The sequence below is a fragment of the Salvia miltiorrhiza genome, chromosome 8, assembly GCF_028751815.1.
Source record: "Salvia miltiorrhiza cultivar Shanhuang (shh) chromosome 8, IMPLAD_Smil_shh, whole genome shotgun sequence".
NCBI classification, from domain to species: Eukaryota; Viridiplantae; Streptophyta; class Magnoliopsida; order Lamiales; family Lamiaceae; genus Salvia; species Salvia miltiorrhiza.
Window position 1 is genome coordinate 46842337 of NC_080394.1, and position 9175 is coordinate 46851511.

At 38.7% G+C, this 9175-nt stretch overlaps 1 long non-coding RNA gene across 3 annotated transcripts; it reads left to right on the forward strand.

Moving 5' to 3' along the window:
- The first annotated feature begins 1082 nt into the window (after window positions 1-1082).
- On the forward strand, window positions 1083-3404 carry LOC130996843 (uncharacterized). 3 transcript variants are annotated; one of them, XR_009092842.1, is made up of 5 exons: window positions 1083-1264; window positions 1337-1444; window positions 1548-1649; window positions 2522-2599; window positions 3003-3404. It is a non-coding gene; the product is annotated as an uncharacterized LOC130996843 (long non-coding RNA). The 3 variants fall into 3 exon arrangements; XR_009092841.1 differs by having other exon boundaries at window positions 1085-1264; window positions 2540-2599; XR_009092843.1 differs by lacking the exons at window positions 2522-2599; window positions 3003-3404 and adding an exon at window positions 2059-2503 and having other exon boundaries at window positions 1086-1264.
- The last annotated feature ends 5771 nt before the right edge of the window (window positions 3405-9175 follow it).

Genomic DNA, 9175 nt, shown 5'->3' on the forward strand with positions numbered 1-9175 from the left:
AAGAGAAAAATTCAAATAATGAAAACGACCGATCCTAGGGTAGTAAATTCATTAACTAAATCCACATAATCAATCTATTAATCCTATTAACTAGTTTAATCCAATTATGATGAGAGTTCACTTAATTAATCAATTACTCTCGCTAGAGCAGCAACGATCGTAGATTATTAAATTCTCTATCTCCGCTAGGCCTCGAGAAAATCTATTGACTCCCAAAAGCACATAAGAATAGTTCTCTATGATCCACCTATCTCTGATAGGTCTCAAGGTTTAGATCATATCATACATTCCTGAATCCGCTAAACAGTTATCTCCGCTAGGTCTCAAACCGAATATCTAAACACGCAAACTATTGGCCAGATAATTAACAAGAATTCAAGCACCAGGAATTATAATCACAAACTGGAAGACAAATAAGTATTAACAAATTAATCACATGAATTCAATTAACTATTTACAAACCCTAGATTCAAATAAAGAAAACTAGTCAGACATAGCAAAATGAATAAAAAACATAATTAAAAAGAACGCAATTATAAAAACTAAATTAAATAAAACTGAATGAAAAATCTTGAATCTTCAATCTTCGCAGAAATCCAATTCAAGTTCTAAAAACTAGAAAGCAATAAAAAATCTAAAGTTATGAAACTGAAAAACTAAAGTTGCACTACAACAAAAATTGGATACGAAATCACACATACGACAATGGTTTTTGTCAAAGTCTGTGGTCGTAAGTATTTTGTCTGTGGTCTTATGTTTGTCTGTGGTCTTTTAGCATGAAAATATGCTAATAGACATTAGACTCATGTGTCTGTGGTTATAGGTGGAATGTTAAAAATAATCTATAACACTGGACCCAATCGTCCATGGTTATATGTATAATGTTATTTAAAAAAAATTAATTAAAAAATAATGAAATTACACCCTTTAAAAAGAAAAACTATCATAAAATTCTCTCGCTTTCTATTTTAAAAAAAAATGATTATTCATGTCTGTTTTTATATTAATCCAATTCGAACCAAATCAATAATTATTAAACTTGTTTTCTCCTAAAATTAACGACTAACAATATGTAAATTCAAATGGAAGGAAAACGCATAGTACTATTTTCTTAATTAAACTTATTTTTTCCTATAGAATATTCGTGAGTTCTCGTCAGAAATGAAATGTTAGAAACTGCCCTAGCATTCCCGCTCCACTTCCTCGCGACCGCCGGTGAAGCTCTCCGCTGCCAGACCATTGTCCGATAATCATTGCTAGAGAGGTAAGGGATTTGATTTTCTCCTATCTAGATCTCTTTCTTTCTCTCACTATGTCTCACATAGCCCTCGCCCAGCTTTGAGTCGCTGCCACCGTGCCCTGGACGACGTCACCTTGCCCAGCCTTCACCGTCGCCGTCTGTGCCGCCACCGTGCCCTGCCGTCACTTCCATCGTGCTTATAAGGTCAGTTCATTATTTCCTTTATTATTGGTATATGCCTGCAAACTGTTTGATGACTTGCTTGAAAGAAATTATTCCTCCTATTGGGGTGTTTTGTATCTTATAGGATAGCAATCTCAGATTGTCGTGCTTTGGATTGATGAAGAATAGTAGAGATGGGAAAAGCTACATTACAAACTTGGCATTTACTCCACCAGAGTACGGACTGGTATAAAATCTCACTATAAATGATGTATTGTAACCTATAATTGATTATAGCGATAATTTATGAATTTGTAGAAGATACCGTTTAGTTTACAGATAGTAATGTGCTCATGGCTAAACTGTGGGTCAAAAAGTTAGCTTAACAATGTTGTATTGTTTTGTACTTGAAGCTCAGTTTGTCTAGTTTGCTGCTATCTGATTATTCTTAAAAGCAAAAACATTCTAGCTTATGTGCAAAACTATGTCATATTGAGTGTTGTTGGGTACTGGGGTTCACTTAAAGCTTGAACTTTTTAGAGGATAGTTTGTTTTGCTTTTATGTATGAGAGATCTAGAATCTTGTACTGCCTTTTATGATTGTATTGCAAAATATTTGAAGCTATATAGCATGAATCTATAACATTTTTTAATAGGTCTGCTTAGCCTGATGCACGACAGTTTATGGTGAGAAGAGACTCCCCCTTAATGGAGTTCTTTATTTATGCTGCTCATTTTAGCTGATTGGCGAATCTATACACTTTTCTGTACTTTTGTCTAAATTATATGCTGTACTTTGCCTAGCTTTTGTGAGGATCTAGTCTTTGACTTAGCTAATTATCTTGGAGCTGGTTTTATGCCAAAAAAATTAGATCTACAAGTTGTGGATGAAGTTATAGCGGTCTGCTTCTTACCCCAACCATTTTCCGTAGCTTCTACACTGCATGTGTGCACGATATATGGGTGTCAACTGCCAAGTAGCCGTGCAATTTTGTTTGTTGATCTAAGATGCATAAGCATAATAAGTAGTCCTTATGACTTAAAAACATTTATGCGTCAGTTGAAAATTATTTGTATACTATTGGTTTAATTATATTAACATTCCTCATTTCTTGTTAGTACTTTTGTCAATGCTAGATATCGGGCGATGAAGCAATAGAAATTGCAAAGCAATTGGCTCTTCAAGAAGGCCTACTGGTAAGTATTTGCATGTTACATTATAAGTTTCTTTGATAGTTTATATATTGGTAGCGAATCACCAGAAGTGAAATCACAAAGTTCGAACACGAGCTTTCATAGTGAAGCATTTATTCTAATATTTGACAACATTTTTTCAAGCACCTACGACACTACCACCTATAACAACAGACATTTTCTCTAATAGACAATAGGCAATGCCCATTGTCTATTAGCTTTTCTGTAGTAGTGTTGGGAACCCTAAATAGTCAAAAGCGGACCTATATGTACATGAGATAAATACAGTGTAGAACTCGTAAATATTGAGTTCTATACTTAGACATTTTCTTCATTCTCTCATGCCTCTAACCCTAAAAGTTCCACATCCATCCTCTGTGAGAAATTTCATCTCATGTACTTCCAGATCATACAAAAATGGCATCCGTTAGCTACAGCGAGAAGCAAGTGAGATATGAACAATCACTGGATGTACCAACATTTTAACAATAGCAGGGATACACTGAAGCCAATGAAATCCTAGCGAGACATGGGTGGCTGACACTCGTCGTTGCCGAAGCACCTTTCATCCTAAAGACTCCCATCAACCAATTCTATGAGAAGCTCGCCATAGATACTGCCTGTGATTTTGTCACCAAAATCAATGTTTTCACGTCTCCGGACTACAAGGAACAAGAGAAAGTGAGGATCAATGTTTCTGAAACAGTCCGCAAGCTATAAAACCTGCCAAACAATGGCCATATGCCCTCCTCCATCCCAGACAAGGAGGCAAATGAAATTCTGAAGGCGACAACGCTTCGGAAGGATACCCCCTGAAGGGACTTTAAAGTTTGCACTCTACAAGCTTGGCCACAAGATCTTGGCCAAAATCATTCAGAAGTTTCCAGTCAAAGTTCGAGGCGATGCTCCGATAAGGGAATAGGGTTTCTGAAATCATCCTCGAGGCCACCAGTCATGTTACTGTGTTCTGGCCTGAACAAATTCCAGTCACAGATCACTACCGCCTCTTCAAGCAGGTAAAATGAGGCTCTAAAACCTCCAAGAAGATCAAGTTGAAGGTTATTTCTGAATCGAAATAAGTTGAGACTGAAGCTCAATCGTCTCCAACTGATGTATCAAAACCCTATTCTCCCACAACAGAAATCCCCTCAGATATTCCTCACATTGCTCCCACAAACATTCCTCGTCGTCCTCGCACCATACCTAAAAAGTCCAAACCATTACCCAAATCCGGTAGAATCTCCATAAAGATTCCCACCAAAGTAAAAGCCATCCAACCCTCTTTCCCTTTAGTGCCAGTTCTTTCAGGCACTGAAAAAACAACAAAAAGCTATTGAAGCTTTCAGACAAGACTTGTCTAAACAGGCCACTACTTACCTCGACCTTCTCATCCATGGCCTTAACCCTGCCTATAAAGTATACCACAATCTCCATCGTCTACTCACCTTCACCTTCATCAAAATAGCTCTGTGCTCTCAGATCGACGACCTCAATGTCGTCGAATCTACAGACACTCTAGTCTATGAAGAGGCAGCACTGTACAATATCTTTGACATTTCCAAACTTTGGAATGTCATACATGACTTTGACAAGATAGCGTTTGACTATCTTAAGTCACAAGGGTTCATGAGGGTCCCGATAGTTACTGATGCAGGTGCAGGATCCTCAGGATTCAAAGCCACTGATAAAGTTCTCGTTCTACCATCAACTGAGCCTGCTCCTCAAGAAACCGATGTTGTTGCAGCAACAGCTCAATCAGAGCAATCGACGACTGAACCCTTCAGTCGTGCATCTGAAGAAGAGTACCAACTACTGGCGGTTGATACCTTGGGCCCCACTGATGAAACTTCTGAACCTCAACAAGAAGTTTCATTCACTGAAGCTAGGGAAGAAGCTCCCGCGATGGAGATAATGACAGCTGAACGTCCACCATCTTCAGAAGGTCATGCTGAAGATATCACTGATGAGCCAGCTAAATCTACAACCCCTTAAGAGTCCGAAGTAGCTGATACGATGGACGTGGCTGGCAACACAACCAAGATTGCTGCTATGGGATTAATTCCAGATATCCCAACTAATGAAGTTCAAGTTATTCCTGCAACGGGAACGTCTTGGGAAATCGCCACTGAAGCAGCTGATCCTATTCCTGAGGCAACTCCGAAAGTTGTTATTACTGAAGCCTCGGACGTAGCCCCTACTATTCCACAAATAATGGATCAAGGAACTTCTGAAGCCGACAAGATATATAGTATTGTTCCCGCTTCAATTGAAGAAGTTCATCATCCTGCTCCCACTGAACCAGAGAAAGATGCCTCTGCCACTAAATCTCAAGCTTCTGAGAAGGCAACTGATACACCAGTCGAGCCCCTCCAGTCGACTGAAGCTTCAACGGTTCTAGCCCATTCAACTGATTCTCAAGTCTCTGAGAAGACAGTTGACATTCCAGTCGAGCCTCAATAATCGACTGAAGCTACTAATGCCGTCGTTTCCACTAAACGTGCCAAGGAAGCAACTGTAACTGATCCTCCAGTTAAGCCACATGAGACAACTGAAGCTGCACCCACTCCTGATCAAACTCCAAATCATTCTTCTGGTGCTTCCTCTTCAAAAGTAAAATCATCTAAGGTTGGACCATCCTCTTCTCAACCTCAGAAGCTTATTCCGATTATTGAAATCACTAGGCCACCAATCCGAGAGTATGATTCGGATGAAGAGATCGATGTACGTCTCACGGCCTAGAAGCATAAACTCCGGGTGGAATCTCTTTCGAGTTGCCAGAGACCATCGAAGACACAGAACTGGGTGCTGCTCGTATTGGTCGCCAACCAACAATCAGAGATCGAGAATTTGAAGCACCAACTGGAGTGCAGAGATATTTACGCAGACAAATATGTCAAGAAACTGAAGGAAGTTGAATCTACTCTCACTGATGACATGATTGAGCACTCAGTTAAACTTGCCACCCTAAATGTTAAGTTCATAAGTCTCTCCAGTAGTTTTTTCGATCATGCTCGAATGGCCCTACCAGTTATTGCCACCCTTCCATCCCTGCAGAATGCCATCAACGTCCTTCAAGTATTAATGAAGATAGCTGAGCTCCAAGCCAAGGAATGATTCAAGGACGCAACCATCAAAATTGAAAAACTTCGAACTAAAATTATGCAAGAATACATGACAGAAACTGCTATGAAGTTAATTGTCGTAGGAGTACTTCAGCCGGTCAATGTGCGTTTAAATCAACTAGAGTCCAAACTTCGTGAAGTTCATGAATGGAGCCACCCGTCGTCATCCAGAAGATGTTCAATGATCTTCAGGATATGCAGGACAAGCTTGGCATAATCCCTGGTGATGATGCCAAAAACGGGAAAGACTACTGGGGTCCATCTCAAGCTCCTCCAACTGCTGAACTTTCAGTCGGATCTATCGGAGCAACTAAAGGCAACTCAGTCTCTCCGTCCCAGTCAAAGGAGTACCGAAAGAGGCTAAGGACTGATGAGAAAGAGCCATGAGCCAAAAAGCAACTGAAGCTCTATGAACCAACTGCCGCTCCAGTTCCTCCTCCTGCTACTGCACCTCCTCCTCCCACTATCAGACTTAAGGAAAGACTCGTGAGGATATCAAGTTGCAAAATATTCCATCAATCCAAAAGAAACACCATCAAAACACAAGTCCAAGAGTTGTTGAAGAAAGGAAAGATTCGTAAGAGCATGAGTCCATGTATTGTACCGATGATTGTTGTGTCCAAGAAAGATGGATCGTGGAGAATGTGCACGGATTGTCGAGCAATTAACAAGATCACGATAAAGTATCGCTATCATATTCCTAGGCTAGATGATATGCTTGATGAGTTACATGGGGCAATTGTGTTTAGTAAAATTGATTTGAAAAGTGGTTATCACCAAATTCGAATTCGAGAAGGAGATGAATGGAAAACTGCTTTCAAAACAAAGTATGGGTTATATGAGTGGTTAGTCATGCCTTTTGGGTTAACTAATGCACCTGGTACTTTCATGAGATTGATGCATCATGTTTTGAAAAATTTCATTGAAAAATTTGTGGCTGTTTACTTTGATGACATCTTGATCTATAGCAAAAATGTTGAAGAACTTTTTGATCATTTGCGTGTTGTTTTAGACACTTTAAGAAAAGAATCATTGTATGCTAATCTTAAGAAGTGTTCTTTTTGCATGGATAAAGTTATTTTTCTAGGTTTTGTTGTAAGTACTAATGGAATTGAAATGGAAAAAGAGAAAGTGAAAGTTATCTTAGAATGGTCAATTCCTCAAAATGTGGCATAAGTTAGAAGTTTTCATGGTCTCGCTTGTTTCTATAGAAGGTTTGTTAAGGATTTTAGCACGATTGTTGCACCTTTGAATGAGATTGGGATGGAGACGCATCCAAGCTGGCCAAGGACAAGATGGATCCTTTGATTATTCAAAATAGGCCAATCACAAGAGCTAGAGCCAAAAGAATAAAAGGAGTCCATGATGCTTTTAGTTGGTGAAATTAAAGCCCAAGTCCAAGACAACTCTATATTAGGCCAAATGGTGAATATTATTCAAGTTGATAGGTTTGAAGCTACTTGAAGTTTGGGCTCATATCACATCATATTTTGAAGGCCCAAATTGAAGAATAAACACCTCAATTTTTGTGCAAAATAGTGCAGCCAACTAAAGCCTCATTTTAAGTTACTTTTTTGTGTTTAATAAGTGTCTTTTGGTGTCCAAGAGTCATACCAAGTGTTTAGGAGTTACATTTGTGATATTATGTGCCTTTTGGTTTTAAGCAGTGGTAAGGGAGTGGGGCTCTCAAGAGACCTTTTTGAGCCTATAAATAGGCATGTAATCACTTGTATTTGACACACCATTGATATAAATGAAAATTAGCTTATGGTTAGTGAGTTGAATTCTCTTTGCTGAATTTTTCACTTGTTTTAGAACTTATCAAGACACTTGAGCAAGGTCTTGTGGCGTTCATCCATACCGAGGTTCTTGGCTGATTATATAGCTAGCGGGCCGTGTTGGATTTGTATACTGAAAGCAAGAACTTTATGCTTGTATACAATGATTCCTGTTATTCACTATTCTTATCTCCTATCTGATTGTGTTCATGATTGCATATGTATGTTCTTTATCTCTGTATAAGTAGATTATATGGTGTGTTGTAGATCACAGAAGACCATATAATTGGAATAACCTTAAGAGATATAATATGATCACAGCCGAAATAACTCTAGGACAAGTTATTGGTTTAGGCTGCAGTATAGATGGAAGTAGTTTGTCTTGGCTACTTGTCTATACTGGTACGTCATTACGTATTGATAGGACCAACAGTTGAGATGTATTCTTCTATCTGACTTAAGTGAAGAATCAAGATCTCGGTGACTCATAAATCTTAATACTAATAAGTATTCAGATATATATGTTAATTCGTATATCACTTTGACTTACTATGGGCGAGAGTTAAATACTAACTCGAGTACTCTGTATCTTGGGTGATAGCGGTTAATATATGATATTTGAATATCTGTATTAGTACCCGTATCCGGTATAGGATAATGACATCCCCTTAAGGAGCTCAATAAGGTTTATTACGCTAAACCCTGCAGGTTGATTAAGTTCAGGCGTAATAATAAAGATTGAGTGGTACTGCTTAAGGAATTATTAAGAGATTAATTAATTTAAGCTGTCAGAGCTCTAATTAATTAATGGATGTCGGATATTTTAAATACGGAGATTTAATAAGTCTAAATACAAGCCCCGACTCATCACCGGCAATAAAGGGGTAAGTCAGTATCGGTTCTCTAGTGGAATGAACTGATATTTATAAATTAATTATGGTCTGGGCTGACCATGGATAAATTAATTTATTTGAGGCCCATCTTTATTCCTTGTATCTAGTCCCTGGGCTGGCCCAATGTCTCCAAGCCCTAGAAGACAGTAATTTTCGGCCCTCTCACTAATGTGGCGCCTCCTCCCTCTTTTCTGTATTATTAATACAGCTGTCAGCTCTCAGGAAAACACACTGATAAAATATTAGGGTTTTGAGAGCAGAGGGAGGCGCAGGAACGTGATTGGCCTTTCTGTCGTGGGAGTTCTCATAGCTCGTTGTCCATCCAACGTTGGGAATTGAGCGGGATACAGTCGAGAAGATCAGAGCTGGAGTCTGAATCATTCAACGCGATCATCAATCATCTGTGCATCCAATTCTCAAGTAAGTATTTCCTAACACCTAAGTGCAGCTGTTAAATTCATAGGAGCATGTTAGGAATTAATCGTTGTATGATGAATTAATAATAATCCAAGAAACGATCATCGGGCAATCGAGTATTAATTCAATTTAATATTCCTTCAATTGGTATCAGAGCCCAGGATTAATTTCTTGGCTCTATTATTAATTTGTGTACGATTAATAATGTGCGTTGTTTTTAACTGCTGTTGTTCTTCGTGATTCGTTGATTCGTGGAATACGTCGTTTTGACGTTGTAATCGTTTTTCACCACGAGAAAATCCGTGGTTAGATTAGGATTTCAATTGTATTTGTTTTTCCGTTGTAAATCTGTAAAATCGAGGAACGAAA